The sequence below is a fragment of the Lissotriton vulgaris genome, chromosome 9 (assembly GCF_964263255.1).
Source record: "Lissotriton vulgaris chromosome 9, aLisVul1.2, whole genome shotgun sequence".
Taxonomy (NCBI): Eukaryota; Metazoa; Chordata; class Amphibia; order Caudata; family Salamandridae; genus Lissotriton; species Lissotriton vulgaris.
Window position 1 is genome coordinate 366,951,512 of NC_141697.1, and position 12,570 is coordinate 366,964,081.

Below are 12,570 nucleotides of genomic sequence, written 5' to 3' on the forward strand. Positions count from 1 at the left end.
ATTCTATAATGGGCCCATGACAACACAATGTGCAAGATAAAACCCTTTACTTTGCTCTGTGATGCTCAACATAGTTCATCCCAAATACCATTGTTTGCCCTGGTTTCTGTATTAAGACAAAACGTTTGTGTTATTCGATACTTGTGAATTTGGCTGTGACATGCCATGCAAAACATCCAGGTAGCAGGCACTATGCAATTGTAGGCCTTGGTAATAAGAGATTGATCTGTGTGAATAAATTTAAAAACAGCACTGGTGCTATCTGTTGTCAAATGGAGCAGCTGGCAACATTCAGACTTATGTTTACTTATGTCACATGTCAGACTGGAGATTATCATAAGTGAGTGACAGAATACATCCTATCTGATTTTAAGCAGATTCCATGTTTTGGACTATATTTAGGTGACAACAGATGTCTGTGAGTGCCTAACAAAGTATGTGTTAGGTGGTAACTGGGGGAGGTAAGTACATGGATGTGAAAGTTACACATTTCCAATGGTATTGCTGGTTGTTACAAGGGGCTTTAATATATTTAGGCAAACTATGGCTTCGCACTGTAAACCAGATATCTGGAAATGTTGCTTCACCTACATCTGAGGAGTGCAAATATATTCTGGTGAAGAACACAATGGCATCTAGGCTGGACAATATATGAATGACGGTATTTATCAGGGAGAGATAGTCTGACTTAAGGAGGCTAAATCAACCCCTAAATAATAATATTGGAGGTTTCACACAACTCCCAGAAAGTCTAGACACAAATAGGCCAATGAAATGCAATAATAGTGGTTTTAGATTAAATTGCAGCCTATCTACACACAAACTGCAATGGAACAATGGGCCACAAAGGAGCTATAACCCCAAATGCAAACAAGCACCTCAGGGTGCACTTATAAACGTCAGATCATTGCATAAACATAAATTAGATATTGCTAAGATAATTGATGCTCAGGGCTTAGATCTGCTCTTTATGACTGAAACATGAGCCGACCATGCATCCGATCCGGACTTTTGTAAGGAGGTGCCTCTAGGTTACTCGGTCTTCAGACACCTATTCTGCCACGTTTGAGACTATCCCCGTCTCGGAATGTGAACTACTATCTTTTAGTTTCAAAATTCCCAATTGTTTCTCTGTTAAAGGTATGTTGGTATATCACCCACCAGGGGGGAAAAAAATTCCTTACCTTTTTAACACACTACTTGAAACCTGTGTGCTGGAAAACAACATCACTATACTTGGTGATTTTAATTTTCATCTTTAGGCAGACATAGATGCAAACACGATCCCACTAATTGATACCATGACACTTGCCGGGCTAAATCAAAGGGTCAAAGGCCCTACACATCTGGCCGGTCATACTCTGGATGGTATTTTTACTAACCATGACGGCCTTGGAATCAAGCAAATCCTTCCACAGTGCTGGACCGATCACAGTGCTCTTATCTTTGAGTTCGAGAACCCGGTCAAGGTGCAATCAAGCCAATTTAATCAGTCAACTGGATCATATCAGAACTGGAAACTTGTTGACCGCACCAGCTCAACCTCCAGCTAACTAAAACACTTACAAAAGGTCCACGAGAACCTGAACAAGCCTCCACTCATTTTAATGAATGGCTCACAGCAATGGCCAACTTGATAGCCCCCCTAAAAAGGTCACAAGTAAGAGAACTACCCCATCAGCCCCCTGGTTCACGAACACTCTCAGATGTAAAACACAGGAGTGCAGAAGACAGGAGAGATTTCTAAAATAAGATCAGGCTCACCCTATGATCCACTCCCACTTATGATATTCAAAAAAGCCCCGGAGGTTCTGGGATCTAGATTAACTTCTATTTTTTTTTATAAATCTTTTTTATTAAAGATACATCGGTTTAAGAAAAGATTACAGTAGAATCAAAACATCCACGCACCGCAATGACATAGAAGGGATTATGGTACATCATTACATGAAAAGGGAATGTTTTGGGGAAAGTGGATCATAGTGTTCAATACAATAAGGAGGCAAACATATTTCTCCCCGGTAGGTATTCCAAGGGCCCCAAACACAGGACCACTTTTTACACCATCTTTTCCCTATACATACACCAATCAAGATCGTTTTCCCAAGCTTCTATTGTGGGTGGTTTAGCAGCGCCCCATAGCTGTGCAATATTCCTTTTCGCAAGCATGAACCCTAATGTGGCCCATTGTGTCTGGTAAGTGTTCAGGTCAGTATGTTCCCAAATGTTTAGTAGGCATCTTCGTGCCTCCATGTGGAGACCAACAGAGAGCACCGTGTTGATGATATTGTGTGCCCTGCTCAAGAAGGAGTTTATGGAAGCACACTCCCAGATTATGTGTATGAATATTCCCATGTGCCAATAACGCCTCCTGCATTCCCCACAGTCCACTCTCCTCATATGTATCAGACGGGGACCCATAATGTACACCCTGTGAAGGATTTTTAACTGCACTAATCTAAGTCGGCTGGGATTTCGACCACTGTAGGGAAGGATACTGCCTCTCGCCAGTCCTCATCATCCAGCTCGATCCTGTCCCTTATCCATTTCACCAGCAATGATTGGAGGGGTTCCCACATGTTGTTTATTAATTTCTTATATATTAGGGAAATAGTCTTTTTGGGTAGGTGACCATCCAATATTCTGTCTTCGAGCGATGAGGAGTTAGAAGTAGAACACTGTGGTTGATGAGAATGAAGTGAACGTAAAACCTGTGCATATCAAAAATATTCATTGTCTGCCAACTCGTACTCCCTCTGCAGCTCGACAAAGGACCTGACCTCACCCTTCCCCCAAATGTCTCCGATACGTGAAATTCCGATGAGGTCCCACCTATCAAACTCTTTTGACCTCCATAAACTGCCTAGTCTCTCAGAGTCCCAAAGTGGAGTTGCTAATGTCAACCAGTTACCCCACCCAAGCGAGTTAGTAGCGTTGTGCCAAATTTGGATGGAGTGTTTGGTGGGACCTGTTAGTGTGTATCGTTTAGGCCATGAGTATAGTGCCCTGCCATAGTTCCCCCCGGAGAGGAGCTATCTATCCATGGCATAGCCAGGGTCATCAGGGCTACCGTAGGTGCCATGATTGACGGCTGCTAGGTGAGCTGCCCAGTAGTTTTTTTATTGATAATAGGAAGGTGCATTAACCTTCCCATTGTATCAGTTTAGCGTCAGCTTATTAAGTGCAATACAAGGCCTTCCTTCCCACAGCAGGTCTCTCTGGACGCCCTCTACTTCCTTAAAGTATTGCGCAGGGACAAGGTCTAGGGTGTTCTGTAGGGCGTAAAGGAATCTGGGTAATGACATAATTTTAAACGGGGCTACCCTACCCAATAGAGAGAGGGGGAGTGATTTCCAATTTGAGATATCCCTTCTGAGGTGGGAAAAGATTTTGGGCATATCGGAGTGAGGGGTCAAGAGAGATAAAGATACCTAAATACTTGAAACCAACAGTGGTAATCTGTATTGGACAGTTCCTCTGTGGGATGAAATGGTACCCCCTGAGGACGTACAAAAGGGGTTTACCCCAGTTGACAGTAAAGCCAGAAAATCTGCTAAATATAGCCAGGATGTCTAGAACCACTATCAGGGATTTCCTAGGGGAGGCCAGGTAGAGTAATATATTGTCTGCATAGCGTGAGATGCGGTCTTCCCAATCAGGGAACCATCTCAACCCTCGTATCATTGGGTCTCTGCGGATCCAGGCCGCTAGTGGTTCTAGAGCGAGGGCAAAGAGGAGTTGCGAAAGCGGGCATCCCAGGTGGATTCCCTACTGAGTTGAAACTTGGCTGACAGTTTATTGTTGACCACTACCTGAGCCAAATGTTCACTCTACAAAAGGTGAATCCTCGATATATTTTGGGCCAAAACCCATCTTAGTCAACACTGCCCAAAGATAGGGCCATTTAATGGTATTGAACACCATGGTTGCATCTAAGGACATGATCCCAGCTGGCTCTTGGATTGTAGGCACTCTCCTCACCACTGCATGTACTCTGCGCAAGTTCAGGGCCATGTTTCTGTGAGGCATAAAGACGGATTGATCCGGGTGGACCAGAGTATTGACTACCTTAACCAGGCGAGTAGCTAAAAGTTTGGTCAAACTTTTGGGCTCAGCATTAAGGAGGGCAATGGGCCTGTACGAGGCACATTCAGCTTGGGTTTACCTTCTTTATGTATTGTGACTATGGTGGCAATCCTCTGCTACCTGGGCAACGTCCCACCCTCCCTGGATTCCTCAAACAGAGGACACAGACCCCTCATTGTTCAAAAAGAAGTTATCTATGGTTTTAATGAGGTCTTTGCGGATTTTCAGAGATACCATGGGCTAATGGGGGCTAGTCTTCCCACTACGTTCTGGTTGAGGACTATGTGGATCCATATTGGCGAATGATCAGATATGCCCCTTGCTAAGTGCCTAATTTTGTGTATGTAGGAGACTTGTGCTGCGTGGACTAGGCAGTAATCTAAGCGGGAGAGACTTTGGTGAGCCCTGGAGTGGAAGGTGTATTGTGCTTGATCTGGATGATATGATGGAAGAACTTAGATAATCAACTTCTCAAAGCTGAATTGTCCTCCACCCAACCAGAGGTTCCTTCTAAACCTAACACAGTGTCTACGATTTATGAAAAGTGGCTACACGAGGCTCTCAATAGGCTGGTACCTAATAAAACATATTCTATAAACCGGCAATCCACATCTGCCCCGTGGTTCTCTGAATCTCTCAGGGAACAAAAGAAACTATATGGAAATAGGGAAAGACAGTGGCGCAAATCGTACTCCAAGCAAGAGAAACTCCTCTTTAAAGAAGCTCTTGCAAAATGCCAAACTCTAATCGCACTGGAAATAACGAATAACTATGTCGCACAGATTGACGCTGCAAAAAATTCCAACAAGCAACTCTTTAAAGTAGTCACTGAACTATCTGGCTCTGCATCAACAGCTGCCCATTCACCCTGGCAGTCACTGTGCGACTCTCTTCCAAATTACTTTTTTGGAAAAATTAAACAGTATCTATTCAAAGTTCGCATCCCAGGCCAACTTCATAGACCTCCCTCCCACAGAAGAAGCCCCTGACTACACCCTGACACAATTCCACAACACAACTTCAGACCAGATTATTAATATAATTTCCTCTGGAAAATCAGGTCCAGCTAATGACCCTTGCCCGCCTGCTGTGCTTAATCAATTCCCTGGCTCCAATTTTGGCCAACATTTTCAATGCCATGTTCTCCTCAGGTATCTACCTCACTTCCTGGAAGCAAACCATCTTGAAACCTTTACTAAAAAAAATCTAACTTGGACCCGGAAAAGACTAATACCTATAGGCCCATAGCCAGCCTGCCATTTCCGGCAAAAATCGTAGAGAGGATAATAAATGCTCAACTCTCTAAATTCATAGAAGAACATCATCTTCTAGACGATACCCAATTTGGCTTCCGCAGAGGGCATGGAACTGAAACAGTGCTTATCAAGGCGACGGAAGACATTAGAATCATCCTGGACCAAGGCAGGACTGCAGTTTTCATCTTGTTAGACCTCTCAGTCGCTTTTGACATGGTCGATCACTCCATCTTGATCGACCGTGTTACTAAAATGGGCATTCAGCTTAAGGCACGAGACCTGCTGTCATCTTTTCCCACCTCACGCACCCAGTCGGTACATTTGGCCACTTTCCATTCTGCTCAATTGGCCATCCCGTGCGGTGTACCACAAGGCTCATCACTGAGTCTGACGCTTTTTAACATCTATGTGTCGGACTTAGCGAGAATCATCAAATCTCATGGGATGGGTCTTACATCTTATACTGACGATACTCTGTTGGTACTGGCAATAAACAACAACAGTGACAAAGTGGCAGCTGAATTCCATGAAGGCATGCTGGCAATCAGTAGCTGGATGGCCAGCAATTGCCTTAAGTTGAACTCTGACAAAACAGAGGTCTTGACAATTGGCAACCTAGCCCCCGCCTGGTCTCAGTCATGGTGGCCTCCTACTCTGGGCCCTCCCCCAATCCCAGTCACTAAGGTCAGGAACATGGGCTTCATATTTGACGACAGACTGACCTATGCACATCATGCCAACTCTGTGGTATGGGCTTAATTTTACAAACTACGTATGATAAAAAAAATCATGCCATTCCTCCCCTTGAACACCCGTAAAAGTTTGGTCAGTACTCTAGTCTTGTCCTCTATAGATTATTGGAACAGACTATTTGTAAATGCACAAAGCAAAGCCACGCAAAAGCTACAATCTGTTCAGAATGCCGCAGCCAGAATGTTATCCAGAACTCCTAAGTTTAAGCCAATCTCTCATATCCTCAGACGGTATCATTGGCTCTCTGTGAAAAATTGCATTACATTTAAGGCACTGTGCATTGCCTTTAAGGCCACGTACAATTCTGGGCTTCAATTTCTAATAAAGGAGCTAGCTATGATTAACCCCCAACTGAGCCCGTTGCTCTGCCACGGTGCTACTGATCAAGGTTACTCGTTCAAGACTGCCTCATGGGGCGATAAACGATTTATCGTCTCCACTGCAAAACTTTGGAACTCACTTCCATTGCAAATCAGATCATGCCAAACTTTGCTAGCCTTCAGAAAAATGTCCCAAACCTGGTTATTCAATCAATAACTCAGCTCACTAGCACATGCCGTTGTCCGTAGCGCCGAGACACCCCTGGGGTATTTGAGCGCTTTGCAAATCTCAAAAATAAATAAATACTTTCTCCACCCATCCACTAACCCCATGGCGTCGAGAAAGTCAGGTAGCCAGCCTGAAGAATATCCCACCACTTGCGGAGGATATTGGTCCAGTGAGCCTGAAATCACTGCATTAAAGTGACCCTCAAGGATTAATAGGCCATCTGGAATGGTGAGTAGGACAGAGTCCAGGTCTGTAAAGATGGTATTCTGCAGTCCTGGTGGTACGTATATAGACATAAGTGTAATGAGGCATCCCTCCCACATTCCCCACACCCCAATGTACCTGCCCGGATCATCCATCCATGTGGCGCTCACAGCAAAGGAAAATTCATTTCTTATCATGATACCCACGTCCCGCGAACTGAAAGTGAATCCCGCATGTGCCAGCATCTTGTACCCCCCATCTGTGCATCGCCTTACATGAATTTCTGATTAGGTTTGTTTCTTGTAATAGGACAATATCTGGGGCCTGCTATTTAATGTATTGGAGCACCACACTGTGTTTAATCTTGCCGCCAAGACCATTAACATTCCAATTCAATATCATAAGAGTTTTGTCTCCCTGTGTACCCATTGGTTAACACAAAGATATCAGCATCCCCTGACATATAATCAACTGCAGTTACCGATGTGAAAACCTTGACAACATATGAAAATAAACCAACAACCCCCCCACCCTGCTACCCTGCACTCTGGGCGTGGAACTGCCCATGTAAAACTCTGCAGAGTGCCTGTCACCCTGTATTCAAACTAAAAGTAGAAAGTGTAGGGACGTGACGTGCAGCCTCACTGTTTCCCGCGGCATAATGACTATAAAGTTCCCTAAGAGAGTCTCACAACATAGTTCTGGGTGACGGCCATTGGTAAGGGATAACCCCTTAAAGAATCGGCCACCGCACACCCCATTACCTGTCCCGGTCTACCACAGGGATGAGTCCTCTCAGTAGAGCCACTGTGTGTACCCCAGTCTCATCAGCCATGGGGCTGGGAGGCAGTGTCTTCTGCAGCAGAGTGATCATATGTGGCAATGGTCAGTGCGGAGTTCAAGCCAGTCTGCTACTTTCTCCGTGTGTTCAAAGAACAAGGTTCAACCCTCCGCTTCCACACAAAGGCGTGCTGGGAATAGCATGTAGTATTTAAGCCCCTTGTCTCTGAGCTTCTGTTTCACAGCGATGAAAGACCTTGTAAAGTCTGGAAAGAAAGAGATGTCTGCATTCTCATAGCAGAGGGCGTCCCCATCCTGGCATTTTGGAGAATTGCATCCCTATCCCTGATGTTTAACACGCTCGCCAGTATAGGGCGTGGGGGATCTCCAGCTTGGGGTGACCTCCGGGTACCCTGTGCGCCCTCTCGATAACGAATAACTTGCTGAGGCCCTTGGGCCGTAGGTGTTGCAGGATGAGGTCTTCAACAAAGAAGTTGGGAGACTGTCCCTCAGCTTTTTCCGGTACCCCTAATATACGTAGGTTATTACGACGTAGACGTCCTTCATAATCATCCAGTTTGAGTTCAGTAAATTTACAAAGAGAGCGTATGTCATGAATTTCATCTTAGGGCTGGGCAATGTCTCCAACCAGGCTAGAGCTAGTAATTTCCATCTATTTTACTTTTTCTTTAAGTGTGGTGAGGTCAGCTCGGATAAGGTTGACGTCAATAGCAATGGTGGCCATTTTATGTTCCAGAGAAGTCTTAACGCTGGAGATTGCGTCCATAACATCTTTAAGTGACAGCTCTTGATTTTCTCCTCCTGTATCACTAGTAGAGCTACCCCTTGATTGACAGCTCTGGAGAATGTCTTTAGGGAGTGTATAACGGTCAAGTTTATTTGATTGCACCATCTTGGGCACTTTAGCACCCCCTGGTTTACCCCTCTCAATTGCTGCCTCAAGCGGACCCCTTTATACGTTTGCCTCCAACTCAAGTAGCCACAATTCCCTCAAACCCCAGTTCCCAGCTCTCAGACACCAGAAGAACCAATGCAGGGAAGTGAGAAGGGGCGGCACCGCCACATTGCGGGCAACCGGCGATGAATCTGTTCCCTAGAAGCAATTCAGGCAATAGGACCCGGCCAAATATAATCCAGCAGAACCCGGCTCACTATCCCCCGGGGTGCGATTGCTGTGCATACATGAGCCTTTATTCACAAAGGTCGGGCACTGCGTGCATACGCCACGTCTGTGTCCTCTGGAAAATAGGAGAGGCGTGGACTCGCGCCTCCAACCGGTCACCCACGAGGTGGGCAGACCAGCATGAGAGTGATGGACACCGTGGGGGAGGGCCCCGCAACTCTGCTCACTGCCCCGGGGACCCCCTGCCGCCTCACCTCACCCCCGGTGCACTGTTCTGATCCTAGAGAGGCCGAGGCCGATCGCTCCTTCCTGTCAGGCCTGTGCGGGCTGCACCGGGCCTCCAGCGTTGTCCTCGGCTAGTCGCTGGCTGCTGCAAATCTTTAGGAGCTCTTCTGCGGGTCGAGTCTGTGATCTGGACAGTCCTGGCGGGCGCTCAGCTCCCTGTGCTCATGTGTAGCCGAGGCCGGCTCCGCAGGGCTCCACAGCGGGCAGATGTATAAATGAAGTCCCCGGCTTCGCCTTCTCAGTAGGCTGTCACTTTGCGGGACTTGCGATTACTCGTTTAGGGAGTCTTTAGCGCAGGGAGGCGGCGCAAGTCCTCTCGCTTGCCTTCCTATAAGTTTTCCAACCTCAGGGAACCAGATACATGTGGCGGATCAACGTGAGGAGGACAGATACTACAGAACTAAAGGTTTAGGCAGACATCTCGCTTCGGTTCTTGGCCATGCCCCCTAACTTCTATTTTTAACTCCATGTTTGCAGAAGGTGTTTTTCCTTCTATATGGAAGAAAGCCTCGATTTTACCTCTTTTAAGAAAAGCCAACCTTGATCCTCTGGATCCAGGTAACTATAGGCCCATCTCCCGCCTCCCAGTTCCAGCGAAACTGGCTGAAAAAGTCATGAATAACCAGCTCACTGTATACCTGCGTGCGAGAGTCGAAATGGATGTTCCTCTTTGATTCTATCACCAGTGGCCTCAATGAAAATGATAGCTCTTTCACCCAGTTGGCCACACTTACCTGAATGAGACCTATATAATCACAGCTTGTTCCACAATGTCGTTACAACTCTTGTGCCAATCATATGCTTAGGTTGATACCCAATGTGTCTACGTCATGATCATTAATTCACAAACATCTTTGGGCAATAATACATCCTTTAATTGCTTTATGATATGAATACTATGGGATTTATAATACTGCCGTAACATTCTTAATGTCACTATGACGTTTGATCTAGTATTGTTAAATTTGCCCCCTATTTGATGTAATTCATGCTCCCAAGAACCTTGGTCGTCATTTGAACCCAATGATGCACAATATGGACTCATGTGCAGCATTAATGAACATTTATTATGGGCTGTGCGATTATCTTGTATACTGTTGAAAATGGGTTCATTTTTGAATTGGTATGACCCTGTGTATTTTAATTTGTACTATTGCTATGGACAATGATGAAATACATACTTCCCTGTGATAACATGATACATTCTAATCTGTGCAATATACTCACTGAGCCCTCGCGACTCACTGAGTAGTTTTACCAGTATTCTGAGTCTTTTTTCCATCTTTACCCGGAGATCACGGTCACGTGATGCGATCTCCATGGTAACTCAGAAACCAAGGAAGCAGCGGGTCTTCATTGCTGACCGTGAGCTGCCTTACGAACGGATTCATTCCTGCTGAACTCTCCGGTAAGCTCAACGGGCATACTTCTCCCGCAAATAACATCCATGTTATGCGTGTACTATCCGTTTACAAACCCGTCTGTTTTACAGAGGGTATACGGATTTCCGCCGACTGTTATAGCAGCGACCTTCCTCCACTGATAAGACCGACCTACGGGCGGGATTCTCAATGCCAAGAAAACCAACCAAGTAAGCTGCATTATCTATGCCGCAATTTTAAATTTAATGCTTTTAATGAACATCAATTAATATCAGAGACAACACATGAGTAACACCATGTTGTTTCTACTCCTCTTTCAGGTGAAAAGGTTTTTAATACCTCCATTTCATCTGAGTTTTTACTCGCTCCATTCCCTCTTTTGTGATTATTTTGATCATAGGTTGGCTCTGTATTTTATAGACTATACCTTCCTCAACAGGTCTTGAAGTTCCACATTTGAGCATAATATCGCCCTCACCATCCTCCCCGGCGACAAGCAACCAATCGGTATGTCTTGTGCCATATCTATATGTGCTGATTAATTAGATTACATTTGATTCATTCACTATATGGTAATACCCGTTATTACTTATTCAAACAGGTATCTGCCCAGCCCACCCCGTCCTGATGAAGACCCCACTACAAGGAAATAATTGATACCTGTCACTATATAGGGGTCGAAACGTCGACAGCTTTGTGTACCTTTCAGCTCTACCCCATGATTTGAATATTTGCGTATTATGTGGAGCATGATATGTTTTGAAGTCTTTTACATTTAATGATGTATATGTCTATGTTTGACCTATAAAACACAGTATAGTGAGGCCGCTTGGCCAATTTTTTATATGTCACCATCCTTTACCTTCACTACCCCCCACTTTACCACCTCCTTCCCTCTCTTCAGGGGCACTGTAAATATTTTGGATTATCTAAGAAATGTTTTTGCTTATTTATACATGACAACATTGTGATTAAATAACAATGATTGCAAAGTCATTGGAAAAACTCTCTGAGTCATTCACTATTGTTACTCGATTGCTGGGACCCCTCCTTTTAGTACTCTGTATACCTACAAGAGCATAACCTTCTGGAAGAGGCACAATTTGGATTCAGATCAGAGCACAGCACCAAAACTGTGCTGATAAAAGCCACTGACAAAATAAGAACAGTCATGGACACAGGGGGGGGCAGCAGCCCTTGTGTTGCTTGACTTGTCGGCAGCCTTCAACACGGTAGATTACAAATCCTTGCAAAAAATGTGGAACTATTTTGGCATCTCTAAAAAGGCATTGGCACTTACATCCTCCTTTCTAGAGGATAGGACGCAATCAGTGACCTTACGGAACCTGGCCTCTCCATAATTCACACTTCCTTTTGGAGTTCCACAGGGATCTTCCTTAAGTCCCACACTTTTTAATGTTTATGTTTCAGAACTGGCATCCCTTATCAGATATTTTGGCATGGCTTAAATATTGTACGCAGATGATACCCAAATTATGGTATCCATTACCAAAAATACATCACCACCAGTAAACAGGTTTGGGACTGCATGATAGCAGTCAGCTCATAGATGAGCTTGCACTCTCGCAAGTTAAATTCCAGGGAAACTGAGGTGATGCTGTTCAGTAAATTCTCCCCTTCATGGTCCCAGATTTGGTGGCCAAATGACTTGGGAACAGCACCTATGCCGGTTCCCAAAGTAGAAAACCTGGGTGTGATTATAGACCAGAGACTGGACTTCGATGTCCAAGTCAATTCGGTGTCCTCATCAAGTTTCTTCTTGCTAAAACCCATTAGGAAAATCCTACCTCTGATTCCCACAGAAAGAAGGAAAACGGTAGTCAAATCCCTAGTCTTTTTCCAGACCAGATTATTGTAATGGTCTCTATCTCTGCATGCCGATGAAGCAACTTCAAAGGCCCCAGAGGATCTAAAATGCCGCTGCTAGTCTGCACTGACTGCCAACAAAAAATCGGATCAAGTTTAAAACCCTGTGTATTACATTCAAGGCACTCCGTGGGGCCATCCCTCAGTTCCTAAGACGTTCATTACACTAGTACTCCCCAAACAGATGTCTGAGATCACAAGGAGCAAAAGTGATACTTTCTCATGGAGTTTTTAAATCATGGGG